General features: G+C 36.3%; 1 long non-coding RNA gene across 1 annotated transcript; it reads left to right on the plus strand.

Moving 5' to 3' along the window:
- Positions 1-14,306: 14,306 nt before the first annotated feature.
- On the plus strand, positions 14,307-15,635 carry LOC113353175. The gene is made up of 3 exons (XR_003361122.1): positions 14,307-14,560; positions 14,698-14,860; positions 15,262-15,635. It is a non-coding gene; the product is annotated as an uncharacterized LOC113353175 (long non-coding RNA).
- The last annotated feature ends 2,105 nt before the right edge of the window (positions 15,636-17,740 follow it).

The following is a 17,740-nucleotide window of genomic DNA, read 5'->3' on the forward strand; positions in this document are numbered from 1 at the left end:
TTTCCTTGGGTCCTTAGAGCAACTGCAGTGGTGCGATCAAAACCAAAGATCAAAGATCAAAAAAAAGACCAAATTTTGGGTTTAGTCCGTGTTGTGACGCAACGGTTAAAAAAGATCAAAGATTAAAATTTCGTCAGGCGGACTTTAAAAGTCCGCCCCATTTTTTTTTTCATCAGGCGGACCTTAAAAGTCCGCCCCATTTATATTTTTTTTGTAACTTTCATCAGGCGGACTCTAAAAGTCCGCCCCATTTTTTCGAAAATTTCATCAGGCGGACTTTAAAAGTCCGCCTCATTCTTTTTCTTTTTTATTTAATTTGAATTTTCATCGGGCGTAATTTAAATCTCCGCCCGTTAACAAACGTACTTTAAATTTACGCCCAGCAACAAGCGTACTTTAAATTTACGCCCGACTATATTAGAATTTGGGATTTGGTCGCGACCATATTTGGTCTGGAATTTGATCTTTGGTTGTGATTTGATCTTTACTCCGTCCCACTGTGTTACGATCTCATCCCAAATTTTTGGTTATACTCGCCCACTGTGGATGCTCTTAGAGCGTCCACAATGGACGACTAAACCCAAATATAGTGTCCAGTTGATAGGCGTAGTGGGACGGACCATCAATCAAAATTTGATCAAAGATTAAAATCCAGACCAAATTTGGTCTGCGACCAAGACCAAACCCAAATATAGTCGGGCGTTTATATAGTCCACGCCCCATAACCAGGCGGACGTATAGTCCACGTCCCACCCCAGGCGGACGTATAGTCCACGCCCCACACCAGGCGAACGTATAATGCACGCCCGTCTTTTTTTTTTTTTAATCTTTTGTGTGGGGCGGGCTTAATACCTCCGCCCCACTTTTTTTTCTTTTTCTTTTTATTTTTTTTTCTACACCGGGCGAACGTATACTCCCCGCCCCACACCAAGCGTTGGTATAATGTCTGTCTGACCAAATTTAGTTTTTCCACCGTAGGGTCACACACCAGATTAAACCCAAAATTTGGTCTTTTTTTTCCTCTTTGGTCTTTGGTTATACTCGCACCACTGCAGTTTCTCTTACCTACTCGAGTACAATTACAGAGTTTTATCAAAATTATACCAAGTGTTAAATGACCTAGTTTAATCGGGTCCCGAAAACAATTTGGGGTCTAGACATTTTATACCCACCCCAAATATTTCAGGAGGGTACCAAAATGTAATTAAAATACTATATTACCCTTCACTAATAACAAATCTTAAAATCATATTAACCCTTAATTTTAAGTCCCCAATTCATTTCTATTTCTAAACACAAGAAATCAGACTCCCTTCCCTCTCGTTCTCTCGGCTCTTCTTTTCTTCTTCATTAACGACTCCAAGAAATAAAAAAGAATTTCACCCGAAATATTTCATTGCAGTAAGAGGGTCGTTAACCCGACAAGCCTAAATCCTAACGATTTTTCATATGCATATAGAGACCATAAAAAATCGTCAGGGTATATCATGAGGAAGATAACGACCCTATTTTTGGTTTTTCATATTTTTTCCCCTAGATTAGAGTCGTCAACATAATATAGAAACTTATGACGATCCTCTATGAACGACCCCTTTTAAACGTCAACGACCCTAGGTGAAAAACAGATAGCATCTCTGTCCCAAAAAATTTCAGAGTCGTCTTGGTATAAACACACAAAATAACGACTCTTCCTACCCAAGCTACTAAGATTCTTCAGGTTGTATTATATTACCCTGACGATTTTTCATAACCTGGAAAAGTTGCAGGTTTGAGTCGTCATTTTCGGTGTCAATACATTGACGACTTTGTAGAGTCGTTACGGTATACGCCCCTCGACATTGACGACTCTTTCTCTGTCTTGTGACATATATCCAATCCATAGGAGAATTTAAGATAATCTTACCATCAACACAATCATCTTTGTTGCTTGAACCTTCCCCAACATCATTTCCCCCACTTGAATCATTCATTTTTAAAAACCCCAAATTTTTCTCTAAAACCTCCTCCTCTTCTTCTCAAATCACAAAAACACAATTATTTTTTTCCAATTTTAATTCTAAAATTTAATTTTAATCTAACATAATCTAATCAAACTAATTAAATTAACTTAATTAATTATTAACACTAATTATTTTGGGGCAGTTTAGCCATTTAAAAAAATATTTGGATAAGGGGTTACTGAAATTAGGTTTTAATGACCTACTTTATCCTCTAGTGGGAGGTCCCCAATTGTTTTTTGGGGCCTCAATTAAACAAGGTTAAATTAGTATTGGAGTACAAAATATCCTAGCTAGTTTGCGACCAAACAATTTTTTCACCCAATTTATTCAAATGACTATGGGGTGTCTAAAATAGGTGAAAAGATCGATGTAAGCTCAAATTATCCCTAATCCTAAACTCATATAAATAGAAATCTTTATATTTTCAGAATAAGACAAAACCTAAATTTTTAAAACAGAAATAACTTTCTATTTTCGTCTAAACTTTACAAATCCTGAAACCCTAATCAAAATTTTGTAATCTTTCGTCAAAAATCACCGAACCGTAAGGTAAATCCAAATCAAACTCATTCTCTTAAACTCATTTATTCATTGATTTAGGCATCTAAAACCCAATTTTTTACAATCTCTGATACTACCCAGAATCGATTTATATTGAAGCATCGTATATAACGCTTCTGGTATTTTCTTTGCCTACATGAAGAACATGCATCGGAATCGGTTTATGGGGTGATTAGCATCTACCGATTATGGTTATAATCAGACTATAAAAAGACATTATAGGAATCAGTTTATAACTGCATTAGCATAAACCAATTCCTAGTATTTTTTAAGTCACATAAGAATCGGTTTATAGGATGTTCCTCATATATCTATTCTTGGGTTTGATTTCTCTATATAATTTTATACCAGAATCGGATTGCATATATTGTTTTATATACCGATTCTACATCATAGGGGGATCTACAGTTATCTAATATACCGATTGCGTGTTTTTTTTTTTTGTAGAGATGGACTTCGGTCACTTGAGCTTTTTTAATCGGGTCATGGAACAAGAAGATGGTGTCAGGAAACCATAGGTTGTAAATAAGAGCATGTACAAGTTCGCCAACGATAGGGAGACCAAGTTGGAGCAGGCATTGTCACTTGCTGACCAACTTGCATTGGAAGAGGTCACTGAACCCATCAAATTTTCCAGAAGAAAGAGGGATGAAATTACAACTTGGAGGGTGCACGATAGAGAGGTGAATAAGTTGTGGGAAGAAATGAACGAAGCTATAACAGAAGCTGCTGCTGCCAATGGTGTTGTTGTTGCTGCTGCCAATGCAGGTGGTGTTGTTGCTATTGCCAATGCCGGTGATGCTGGTGCTGACAATGCTGATGCCTGATCATTGATGACTTTATACTTTATTATGAACTATTTTAAATTTAAATTATTAAGTTACTTGTTTGAAGTCGTAAGTTATGTTTTAAGACTTATAGTTCGGATAATCATGTTTATGGTTTTGATTATTATGTTTATGGTACAATTATGGTATGCAATAAATCTGTAGTACAATTGGTTTTTAATTATGATTTTTTTTTTGTAAACACAAACATGGAATCAGTTTATGTAGTTGTTATGTATGATCAAATTCTGTAAGCCTTAGATAAGTCAGTTTTTTGTATCAGATTATGTATGCGATAATATCCACCGATTGTGGTCGGTGGAAACTTCAAACTTTGTTGTTGATTTTCAAATCCATAATCGTCCATAATGGACAATGACATATAACGATACCTTTTGGCATCAGTACAAAATCGGTGGACTTTAATGAGTTCTATTTGTGCTCAATTATTTCACTTTTTGTGAAAAGAATAGTCGTTGGGTTCTTTCTCTATATAAAGAGACGTCATATCCGGACCCAATTTACCCAAAAATTTCTCATTCTATTCACTTCTACTCCATATACAATGCAACTACCTATTTTATACCTCTACATACAAGCATGGCATCATTTGATTCCGCCAGAGATTCGGCTGTAGCCAAAATATAGTACAATGAAACCCGACGTGAATATGTCTTAACCGAAAGGGTTATACCTCTTTTGGGGAAGGGTGTATCTCAAATTTGTGGTAGATTTTGAAAATACAAGAGGAAGAACTTGGCGACAAATGTACGAAAGGTTCCAACTTATCCAAATAGGGATTACTGATTATATAGGCATACAAAAGAAGATATTTTGTTGTGTCCATTTAGGCTTGTCGATCCTAGAATTTGTAAGTATTTATCAATTTCTATTGCATGAGCTTGGTTGCTTGATCTTCCACTTAAACACTAAAAGTTAAGTTCGTGTTTTGTTTGTATAGGAGGCAATCGCAAAAAATGCACTATTTGGAGGAAAAATGTGAACAATTCATATATTTTTTTGAAAGCTATAAATTCATGAAGTATGAAATTCTGGAGTTTAATCTGGATCATATGTCATTCAATGTATTAGACGGAGATTCTTCCGGTGAAGATTAAGAGTTTTCGAACTATTTTTGTAGATTTTGCGAGTAGATCTATATGTAAACCCTCACGAGACTATAACTCGTCCACTAAGGTTACCTAGGAGTTTAAAGGCTTGATGAAAGTGCATCCGTGATGCCCAAGAAAGTGTCTAGTTTGATTTGAGATGAATGAATATCTCTTAAAAGTATGAATAATTTTTTTCTTCTTACGTGCAACAATCTGTGAGCAATCGATTTATATATGGTGAGTGTTAGAATTGGTTTCTAACCATACCAATTCTTGATGTCTATCGTGAACGAAGAACACAAACCCGAATTGGTCCACGAGTGCAATAACATATACCGATTCTGGTGGTGATTTTTCTTTAAAAAATGAAACTTTTTCTATATTTCAATTATTGGAAGTTCAATTAACATTAGTTGGTTTTACATGTAAAACTGTTAATTTTCACCTAAAATTATTAACTAACACTAATTAATCAGGATAAATTAGATATTTGTGAAAATAGTTGGCCAAACGGCTTTTGAAAATTACTTCAAAATGTCTTATTTTGTTTTCTAATGCAAGTCCCCAAATAATTCACCTCGGCCGGACACTAGCCAGGCAAAATATGAGGTATTCCAGATATAGCCGTTAATCATTGTTTTAGACTCTTTTTCTGGCATGGAGGTAAGATTATCCGTAATTGAAGGAATGCACCAGATATTTACAATTTTTTTTACTAAATACCCATCCGTCTTTTCAGTGTCCTATTTCAAAAATTTGACTTAGCAACGCTTATAAGTGTTACGAATTTGAACAAAATCGTAACTTGATTCAAGAACGTTTATTCCGGTCCCTGGTTACGTCTATCCTAAAAATAAAAAACTCCGGCCTTGTTCTTTTTTTTTTTTGGAAAGGGATGGGGGTTAAGGAGATCCCAACTAACAAGGAAAAGAACAAAAAGAAAACAAAAAGACGAAACAAAAACAAGAAAACAAGAAAAAACAGTTGATCCCGAATAGGAACATCCTTACAGATTACTCCTAATATGCATAGGAAATCCTCTCATGGCATCTCTGTAATGTTTTTCTTCAGTTCATCAGTGAATAAGTTGGATGTATTTAGATAAAACTATAGGCAGGATTGTAGCTAGCAAGCTTCTTAAGTACGCCATTTGCTTCACTATAGGTATGAGAAGGAGTGCATTTTTCAAGCTGAGCTCTGACTCTTTTAATGGACTCGCACACATGATGATAGGTCCATGGAAGTTCACTGTTGTCTTCTTTTAGATAGCTTAAAGTTGTCATTGAACCAAACCGCAGAGAGATTCTGCGTAAACCATGTTGATGAGCAAGTTCGTGACCAGACTCGACGCTTTGTAACTCATGCAAAGTGATAGTGGCAGGGGAAAAAAATGTTAATCACAGCATTAAGAGCGGTACCATGCTCATTCCGGATTATGACACCATGGAGGACACCTTCCTCACACAGAGAATCATAGGTATCAACAACCACTTTTGCCACTTCTGGTTTTTTCCAACTGGCAACCTTTTTAACTCAGCAGTACACCTCATTTTACCAATCTCGCAGCAACCCATCATACAAATATTGTTGGAGACCATATGTAGCCCAACATCTTCAGTAATTTTGTGTATTGGAAGCCAATCAGGCATACAGGTTTGAGAGGAAAAAATATATAAATGAGGTATTTAGTCAGTTTATAATCGGATAGACTACTCAACGGCATAGTGACATTTTTAGTCCATAAAATATGGATCATCACAGATATATGAATGAATTTCTCCTTGTAGGAATTGCCTTTACAGTGTTTCTAGAAATTCTTTTTTGTTCTCTATTTCTATGTGTACTAAGGGCCCACAGTGGTGCGAGTATAACCAAAGACTAAAAAAAAAGACCAAATTTGAGTTTAGGACGTCGTGTGGCGTAGTGGTAGGCGATTATATTTAGTCGAGCGAACGTATAATGTTCGTTTGATTGTGGAGCGTAGATAAAGATTACGCCCAATTAAGGCGTTGATAAAGATTACGCCCGACGTGGGGCGTTGGTAAAGATTACGCCCGATACGAGGCGTTCTTATAGTTTACGCCGGGAAAAGAGACGTTTGTATAATCAACGCCCCATGGGACGTACGTAAAGTCACAGCTCGAAGCCAAGCGTTTGTATAATCAACGCCCCATGGGACGTACGTAAAGTCACCGCTCGAAGCCAAGCGTTTGTATAATCAACGCCCCATGAGACGTGTATATAGGATGTGTTTTGAAAAGCTTGTTGTCTGTACTTTGTACTCCTGGCCCTCCAAACTATGGTTACTTCTACCTTTGCTGTGTGATGCTTCCAACATTCATTTGGTGTTATATGCGAAATCAAAAACAAAATTAGCTATGACATGCTGCACTTGACCTAGAAACCAAAATGAAAACATTTAGTTTCGTGGAAGCATAAGATGCAAAATATTTGCTCTTCCCCAATATTTTCACACTTCAAATTTGAATTATGTACAAGTTCAATCATTCATGGGGCGTACACTTTATCAAAGCCTGGAATCAGGCGTACACTTTATCAACGCCCCATTAAGGCGTTAACTTTATCACCGCCTGGAGTCAGGCATTCACTTTATCAACTCCCCATCAGGCGTACATTTAATCAACGTCCCATACAGGCGAAGTTTATATACCCGCCTGTTCGTTGGAAGAATTCTTTACGAACGCCCGTTGAGAAGCGGAGATTATATCAACGCCCATTGTGAAACGGAGATTATATCAACGCTCGACTATATTTGGGTTTGGTCTTGGTCGGCGACCAAATTTAGTCTGGGTTTTAGTCGTTGATCAAAATTTGATCGATAGTACGTCCCACTATGCCTGTCCAAAAAACCAAATATTTGGGTTTAGTCGCCCACTGCAGTTGCTCTAAAAGAGAAATAGTAGTCTAACATTTAGTGATGCTCGTTGTACAAGAACATGAGTGATATACCTCGTCTAATTTCCTCCTACTTTTTTTAATATATACATGCTTTAAAAATAAAAAAGAAAGAACATGAGTGGCATGTGGGTATTACCTCGAATCAATGACATTTAAACCTGAAAAAAGAGTAAATTTCTAAATAAAAAATTATGGTCTACTTTGTTTGGTCTAGCTTGGGATTGCAAGGGTAAAAGGATATATCTTTTTTTTTCTTGATTTGTTAGGTACCGGAAGAAAGAAGAAAACCCACTATGTGAAAAGAATCTATGGTTGAATAAGGAGTTGGATTCCACTTGGTGTGTTTTCCTTCTTTACTTTGATGGGAAGAAGAAACTACACATGGATCTTGAGTTGAAACACTAAAATGGACCCAAATATGTCTTTGGCGAGCCCTACTTTGTCTTTGAAACGTGGAAAGATGAAATCCACTAGCTGCTACCTATGTTTTGCAGCTCATCATTGGAGCTCAATTTCAAATAAACTAAGCTCCAATAAGCTACAATAATTGGCGGAAAGAAAGGATTCCCCAAAGCCAAACAACTCATCATTTTCTTTCACCAAAACACTAGCCCCTCACTCATCATATCGAAATGAGAAACAAAAAAAGGAAAATGAAAAGAAAGAAAAACGTACAAATTAATAATCAGTCTTTTAGGTGTAATTATCCCAGGCATCATTACTAAAATATGATTTAATGCAATGTAGTTATGGTCTGAATTGAATCACTCCTGTTCCCACCAAATCAGACCTAATTATCAAAGCTTAACAACAAATAAAAATGTAACAGAGAATTTCTTTTTTCTTTGTTTTTGTTCAAAGTAACATACCTTTGGGATTAGAATCCAAATATTGTAATAGAGGCATTAACTTTGGGATTCATAATTCTAGTTCAGCATATGACAACTATCATGTGATGAACACTTGAATACTACAAAACTTGTCTTGGATATCGACTTATTATTCAAATGTAGATGTAGGAGATTGCTTTTTAGGTATATTGCATGGCAGCTTATATGCTTCCCAGGGTTTGGTCCTTGGCCACACGTGTCGACGTCGAGTAACGTTTGGATTGTGTTTTCGACACGTGTACACCGGAGGTAAAATGGTCCCAACCACTTGGGGATACTGATCCATGACAACATTTTTATTTTCTTAGGTGCATTGGAATATAGCGAGGAACTTTAGTTAGTTAACATGTAGTACCCATGTGAACAAGCTTTGCGTCTGTTATGGGGAGCATAACAGGAAAAACTTGAACAATGTAGTACTTGAAAACCTTAATATAAACACAGACAATGCTAATTGGTGCAATTTTAAGAGTTTTCTGCTGCTATATACCGTAAGAGCATCCACAATGGGCGAGTATAACCAAAAATTTGGGATGAAATCGTAACGCAGTGGGACGGAGTAAAGATCAAATCCCATCCAAAGATCAAATCCCAGACCATATTTGGTCGCGATCAAATACCAAATCCTAATATAGTCGGGCGGAAATTTAAAGTCCGCTTGTTTCTGGGCGTAAACAAGAAGTACGTTTGTTAACGGGCGTAAATTATTTATCCGTTCGTTGCTGGGGCGGAATACAAGTTTACGTTTGAGACGGGCGTAACTAAAATTTACGCTTCACCGGGCGTAAACCTATAATCCGCTTCTCAACAGGCGGAGTCTTAAAGCACGCCTGACTCAGGCGTAAAATAATTTTACGCCCCTTCCATGCGTAGAACAAAATTCCGCCCGTCCCAAACGTAAACAAACATATGATGATATTTATGCAGATCAGCATTCCTGCTAGATGCCATTGCCCGCAGTGCCCTTGTGCTATATGTGTCACGTGTAGTACTGGGTTACAAACAAACATGGGATCGATATCAAGTGAGTTATCCAGCCTCAATGTGGAAACTAGTGTAACTCACATCCTAGAGATTGAACTTGAGTCTTTCTCTCTCATTGCCGAAGCTTTATAATTCATTAACGTATTACTAGAAATCTCCTATTGCAGCTTCTTGTTAATAGGACACTCTACGAGAAAACCATAGCAAGCGGATTTGGTTCTGTCCACCAACCGACAGGCGGAAACATATTATACGCCCGTCAAAACCAACAGGCGGAGATTTATTATACTCACATCTAAACGTAATTTATATTTACGCCTCTTACTGGCGGAATTTTGACGTACGTTCCATCGGGCGTAGCTTTGAGTTTACGCCTGTTAATCAGGCGGAGATTAAAAACCCGTCTCATATGGAACGTAATTTATAATTACGCATGTCGTGAGGCGTTAATTTAACATCCGCCCGTCCCAAACGTAATATAAATATCCGCCCCTGTAATCAAACGTAATTTAAATGTCCGTCCGTTTTCATGCGGTGATTAAATTTACGCTCGACCAAATTTGATCTTTCACCCTAGCGTCACATCGCCGACTAAACCAAAATTTTGATCATTTTTATGGTATTTGATCTTTGGTTTTAGTCGCACCACCGTCGACGCTCTAAGGTATTATAAGAATCTTAATTAGTATCATGAATTCAGATGGTGAAACACTTTCGAACCAAAAAGCATAAACTCTTCTAAAGAGATTCACTATCGCATTATTATTGCACAACAATCAAAAAGGAGAGTACATTATCTGGTTGTTAGGTTTATATTATCTGGTTATTCCCCCCACCCCCCCCCCCCCCCCCCCCCCCAGGAAGTTATATAACCAATTTGTTGTATTGCGATGCTTACATGCATTAAAGGCATATTAGTAGCGTGTCCTTGCTTCAAACACCCGGAAACCTTTGTGACTATTATCATTAGTAGGAAAAGAGAAACCTCATAACTCCCCAAGGAAAGATATATACCACCCACAAGCATCTCACGAGCTAAACGGTTGTCGATAATGTAGACATTCATATTAATTGCAGGTAAAACAAATGACCAGGAATATTATCTCTCCCGAAGCTTTGGTTCCTTAGATCCCGGCCCCCACAAACATGGAGTGTATATTAGTTAAAAAAAGATAGGTTTATCTTGTATGACCGGTATAGAGTCTATTTACATTTCTAATTTCACTCAAGAGTAGATAACAGTAACATTATCTCCTGTGATATACTTGGCCTATTCAAACACTGACAAAATGGGATCTTCCTTTTTAAGCCATTAAGTGGCTTTAAGGAGAAAGATAAATCCATTAGCCATTTAGCCTTTAAGGAGAAAGATAAGGCTCTTCTTTGGACAATAATCAACTTAACTTGATCACTTTCATGATTGATTTTAAGCATAGTCATATCAGATAGCGTACAGGAAGAATAAGCAACTATTGTTTTTTGTTGCATGTCTTATTCGGCTGGTATCCTCGCATAAAAAACTGATAATTCATCAAAATGTGTCAGTAACTAATTTGTTTTTGTGGCTAACATGCTAACATGCATTTGTGTTTCTTTAGAAGTATTTTAAAGCAAAGTACGTAGCTGACATCAGTCAACAAAACCATATACATATACACGTATGGGATTTAGCGTACTTGTGAACATGATCAATCCTGTGCCTCGGGCCGAAGTCATGCGTATTACTATACAGCGTATATATAGGTTAAACAACGTAGAATCAAAATGGGTTTGTCGATTCGGTTGGATCCAGTGAATTGTGAATACTGTTGTTTATTGTACTGCTACCTGTGATACATACTCAATCTTGCACCTTGGGCCGAGTTGCAGGCAGAGGTTAAAGAACATAGAATTAGAATTGGCTAGGTTTATTAGGTTGGATTCACTCAATTGGAATCTTAATCTTCATGATACTTGTGAGATGTGATCAATCTTGTGCACTGGGTCGAAGAATCAAAACTGGCTAGTTCGGTTAGTTGGACTAATCTAGTGAGACCTGTTTAGAGGCATACTCAAATTATCAGCCGAATCTACAGTTTTTCCTAGGTTCGGCTGGTAACTTTTTAGCCGAAGTTAGACAAATATATGCCTCAAAATATTTGAATATATCTTAAAACGGAAAAAAATTTGCTCTAGCAGCGCTAGAGCATTTTTGCACTACCAGATACATAGCCGTCGGATTTAGTGAGATCTGACGTCATCTAACTATAATATAACCGTGGTTATCTCACCAAAATTATCTCTTTCCTTGAAATATTATCTCTTCTAACTTCTACTCTTTTCTGATGATCTTTCTGGTCTTCCCTTTCATATCTTTAATCTCTCTTTTTAATCACTCTGCGAGAAACTCATTAATTTGATTAACTGAATGAAGATATATCAAATGATTGGTCAAGACAAAATTTAAAATTATACATACTCGATGAGACGTGAGAAAAAGCTTCACTAATCAAAATAGCAAATTAAAAACCATCACAGAACATAAAAACCCATAACTGATTACAATCATCCTTTTCCTAAAAGGTGAATGAAAATCAGATAATTGTTCCCTCTTTGCCTTTTGTTTTACTCGATAATTCATTCAACACTTGTGAAATTTTCAGATTAAGGTATAATATTACCTGAATAAATCTTATGGTTACGTTGAAATGAAATCAATTTTAGGATTGTGTTTCCAAACAATTTAGGAATCTCCTCTTTGTTCTTTTGAGCAAAAACCGATTAGGCAGAGAGGGATTAGATCATAAATTTATTTGAGTCTTTAATTTAATTTTCACTAACCCCGGTTATATTACACTTAGATGACATCATATCTCACAATATCCGACGGCCATATATCTGCTGGTGCAAAAATCGCTAGAGCAAATTTCTCTCCCCTTAAAACAGGTTTCAATCTAACAGATTATGAATCTTATTTTTCAATAATGAAGAACTCGTTATAATCGGCTAGTCAACTTTGGATTTTAAGAAATTTGATTACATTTTTTTCATGGAATCGGCTAGGTTGAGATCCTATCAACTAACTAATTTTAGGAAAAAACATTTTGACCCTTAAATAAAATGCACACGTAAGAACAACTATGACTTATTTTGTGAGTTTATGTTCCTATTTTGTTCTAGTATAGATACAAACCTACCAGGCATATGAAAAACGTCCATATAACGCCTGCATGCATATGCATGTATTTTTCAAAAACCAGTGTAAACTTATAATCTGGATTGATACTCTTTGTTACCAAGCCCAAATCTGCGACTGCGACTGCTACTTACATTAACGACAAAGAAAGTAAAAGTGTATAACTATGAAAATTATGTAGTTCATCTGCGGCCGAGTTTTGTTTACGGAAAGAGAGAAGCAAAAATCTTACCTAATTAAGTTAGTCGCGCCTTTGTTTTCCATTCGCAGTAACACATAAAACACCATCTAGTAACGTGATGCTGTGATGTTTCATTCACAAGCAACTAGGCGATGAGATTATTGCATATTTTAACGGATCATGAATTCTAAACACCATCTCTATATGCCGACTATAAGATTTAATTTTATAGATACATAAATATAGGATCGTTGAATTCCATGATAATCACACAATAATAATGCAAGAATAGTTTATAAGAAATGCCTCATAGCGCTAATCCGTAATACATTACCTATCATCTTCATAGAAGCGGTAATACCTTGTAAAGGTCATGGTTTCTCCTTCTTCGTCTTTTACGTTATGAATAAAATTCTCAAACCCAATAGTGATGGATATTGTGTTCTTTTTATGGGTAGAAGGAGGACCAAGTTCCTAGGGTTTAATATTGCCATTAAATCTCGACCATCCATCAAAGAAGAGTATTACGAATAATAATCTCATAAAAAAACCGGACATAAATATAACAATAATCTAGATTACCAAAATTATTACATGGGAAGGGAATATTTCATGTCGTACAAAAATATTCTTACACAAGACACATGTAGTAATAAGACCATTTTGGTCACTCCAGTTTACACCCATAACAAAATCTTGAAATGGCAAGTTCTGTGTCAAATTAGTCCAATGGTGGCCTAGACATCAGGAAAGGTGCAACCATGACCCATGCCCTGATGACCAAAAGTCTATAGGCTTTCACCACCAACAAAAACTCGGCGTGGACCACCATGCCACCATCTGCAGTTCTGCACAAGCACAAGTAAATACTATTCCATTCTTCCACTCATAACATACATATTGCCCATGTCCATCACTCATGACCTGCATTCAAGCCCATGTTAACAGTCCAAGCCCATCATGGACATGTGTAGTTAAAATGAAGCCTAAACCGCTAAACGTTTAGTTAAAATAAAAACCGTGTTTTCGAGCATATCCAAATTGTTTATCTTATACTTAATAGGCTAAAATAGAATCATGAAATAGTAAATAGGACATAGCCCCATATCCATCATCCATATTATAAGGAAGAAGGCTGTCTGTTTATGGGTCAATTAAAACCCTTGATTTCGGTCATCCTACGGTCTCGATTGATTGTTGGGTATTTAATTTTGAGTCAAAGGTGGCCGTTGATTTAAGGCATCGTGCGGTCTGGAAGTCTGTTACGTCAAAAAAAAATTGGACGGCAGGAATTATACCGTGGCCCAAGCCGAAGCAACCCTCGCCTCACTTGCCTCGCCGTTAATCCGCCAATCTTGCCTTAGAGCTAAACATCAATTTGATATTGGTTTTCACAAATATAACTATAGTTTCCATGTGGGTCACAAATTTCTTGATATAACAACGTTTCCCACTCTTGATAAAACTATCAATGTTCTATGTTCCAAGGAAAGGTGGTGTGTGATATTGGACGGCGGAGATTATGTTGCGGCCAGCTAATCCTAACTCTAACCCGACCATAACTGACGATGGACTAACCCCTGGCTATTCCGGTCGATCTATATATAGGCAGCTTATGTACTTTTCTTAGAGGTCGTATTAAGAAACCGACTTGAAATCAAAATATGATTAGTTTATCAAAGATAGAAACTGACCATCTTTCTGAATACTGGAACATCATGGTTAGAATCTTCGAAGTTTTTCTTATTTCACAAATCTAGAGTTAATAGTTCAGAGGATCGTGCTTCCTTATTTGATCAAACAACAAAAGCTGCATCATATTCGATCAAGTTGTGTGTTCCTCCTTCATCTCCTAAGGTTCTTTAAAATTTCTCAAAGGCGAGGATATTTGCTATTTGGCTACAAAACAAGGTATATTTGAAATATCATGTATGAATGTATATTCAATTCTTCCCAATTCTTTTAGAATGCTACAGTGATATTTCGCTTTTGAAGTACTCCATTAGATGTCTGTGTTTGCTAGAGAAGTTTTACTGCCACGTTTGCAGATAACGAGTCCATGGATTGTTGGCAGTTGGCATGAAGGCTTCGCTTCCTTCCCTTTGCGTGGAATTTTATTGCAGGATCACCTCTCATAGTAGCACTACTCAGGAAATTAACATATTATTTCTGTTGTTTTTCCCGTTGCATGATGAATACTGACGATATGAGGTACATGGAGTATTCTGATGTGATTTATCATTTGATTCGAGTTGATTGTTGGTTCTCTTTCTTTGGTCAAGTTTTGAAAATTGGTTATAAACTTATGATCCTAATGTAGTCACTTATATAATGTTTATGAAAATGATTGGGCAAGGTATGGTAATGCCGTTACATTTACACTCTTAATATGGGCTTTGTAGCCATGTGCAAGTGTCAGGCATGCTCTATAGTTCGAGAGGATGATAGTGGACTGGAATTGTAGTCCCAATGTGATCATTAATAGTACTCTTATTCACGGTTTTTAGTGGAATTGTAATCCTAACGTGATCATTAATAGTATTTTTATTCATGGTTTTGCAAGTTTGATGTTGTCTTAATTTATACCTAAAAGTTAGCATGTATGTCACCAGAGGTTTTGGCATGATTTGTCGAGAAATAAAGAAACTCCATGATAAATTGCCATGGGCACGAGGACGGTGTGTTCTTCAAGTGGTTTACTTGCTATGCTCAATACTTCCAGATTTTTGGTTTACATGTGATGCTTGAATATTTGAAGGGAAAGTAACGGATGTAGCAGCACTAAGACAACTTAATCTTGCGGAGTCTCCTTCTTGGGGTTCTCGAAGCATAGACTGTTCGATAAATTGGAACAGATCCTTTTTTTTTAAGCACAATTGGAGCAGATCAGTAAAGGCACGCATAGGTAAGTCTGAACTCTTTTAGGAAATATCTAAATTTTGGAGTTGGTGGTAAAGTAGTTTAGATGGTCTACCGTTTATTTTTCTTTTTTTTTGGTGATAAATTAATGCAATACTATTGTTAAAGAGGTGTCTTTATTGAAACCATTAAATCGGTTACTTATGTGTCCAAATACTCTTGTAGTATTTTCATGATTTATAAAAGGGATATCAGTTTTACTAAGTGTTGATACCGTTTCATATATGATAAAAAGATCCCATCGATTCTGGTCGTTGAATCAATGAAATGATACCAGCACTTAGTAGGACTGGTGTCCCATTCATAAATCGTAAGTATTTTGGTTGAGAGATTAGGTTATCAAAATGACTGGGAAATCCCACACCTTTTTAAATTTTGGGCAACTGCATCATGGACATTAAAGCTCTCATAACTTAATTAAAATTACTCTGTAATCTCATGTCCTAGGGACTCCGGCCACTAACTTAATTGAAGACTGCTCTCCAATCCAATGTCCTGACGACTAAGTCACTAAGATCAAAGGCTCAAAAACAGAAGAAAGCGTTTTTGAGAAATGAAGAAACGAATTCATTATAACCGGTAAATAAAGATCCATTCAGTGGGCATGAATTAATGACATGGAGCAAAAAAAGGTTGAGCCCGGCCGTAGGCCGGGTGATTCCTAGTCTTTATTATAACGGCAGCAATATCCATATTTGATTAGTGTAAATGTTAGTGATTAGTGTAGATTAATTAAAATTAGTTTTAGTTTCTAATGAGAAGTAAAAGAATGTGAGAGATAGGTAGGGTTTTATTGAAGAAGAAGAAAAGGTGAAACTTTTTTTTTCTTTTTTTTAAAGATTATCGTGAATCAAGTGACAAATACGAGAAAGGTAGCGAAATCTTCGGCTTGTAATGCATCTCATAATGAAACCTGAATGTTTAATGTAGACTGATTATTCGTCAAAAAATTGGGCTTTTACAACTTAAATTGACTGACCAGATAAACAGTTTGTCCAATAATTTAACAACTGAACCTATATTTTTATAGAACATACCTAGGTTCAGCTGACAAGTTATCAGTCGAACTTGCCTTTTTCTCCAGAGCCAAGAAAATATCAGGTTCGGATAATTTGAAAAAGAATAAGACAACCAAACTTGGTATTTTTCTTCATAAAATGAAGTTCGGTTATAACCCTACGCCGAACTGGATTCTGCAACTACAAAATGAAGAACAATGTCAGGTTCAACTAGGGTTTTGAGTATATTTATCAGCTGAAATTGACCATGTAACTACAAAAAATCTAGTTTTTTTATCGATTTAAACCTAATTTATCAAGCAAACACAAGAAAAAAGAATCTAGTTCTGTAATTTTCGTAAAATGAGATGGGATTGTGAGCAATTATGATTTAACAATCAACTCCCGCTTCTTCATCTCCAATTTATTTTTCTCTAGAAGAACTTATGTTTAGGTTCTTAGTTTAGTAAAAGGGACAATTTTCTTTTTAATTTATTTATTCAAGGGTATTTTAATAACCTAACTATCTCTAGGATGTCCCTTATCACCCTACCTAGGATACATTTACTGAAATGTAGAAAACAAAAGGTTTGGGTACTCCCCAAAATACGGTTCTAAAATGAACCCTAAATTCAACTCAGACTGGCATGTTTATTTAGACAACCTCCAAACATATAATGTGGCCACATTACAATAAATAATTGACCTACAAATCCATAAATGAGAATCACTATTACATTTTATTTTTCATCTTGTTAGAACTAAACTCAATGATTTGAAAATTTAGGCCCTCATCTACATATTTCGAATTCCTTAACATGAAGTTCATTTATAAAAATTGTGTCCGAGTGTTCCACTATCTAGTGCAACAGATAACATATCCCTTTTCGTCCTTAGTACGGGCAAGAGGTAAGGGGATCGATCCCCTCGAGCGATGGTTGGATCATCTATTTTTTGTGTCTCTGAGTGAGATGGGAATCATGTTGTTGCGATGATGGTTGGATCGATAGTGAGGCTAGTTTAGCTGGTTTTCTCAGACGAGATGGTCCATTTGTACGGAATCGAAAAAAAAACCGTGTTCGCGTATTTTTTTATGCTATAAATCCAGCTTTATTTTTCGGGATTATAATTGTAAGAAAATAACAACTAAAATATAACATATCCCATAAACCAG

The sequence above is a fragment of the Papaver somniferum genome, chromosome 2 (genome assembly GCF_003573695.1).
Source record: "Papaver somniferum cultivar HN1 chromosome 2, ASM357369v1, whole genome shotgun sequence".
In the NCBI taxonomy this organism is placed as follows: domain Eukaryota; kingdom Viridiplantae; phylum Streptophyta; class Magnoliopsida; order Ranunculales; family Papaveraceae; genus Papaver; species Papaver somniferum.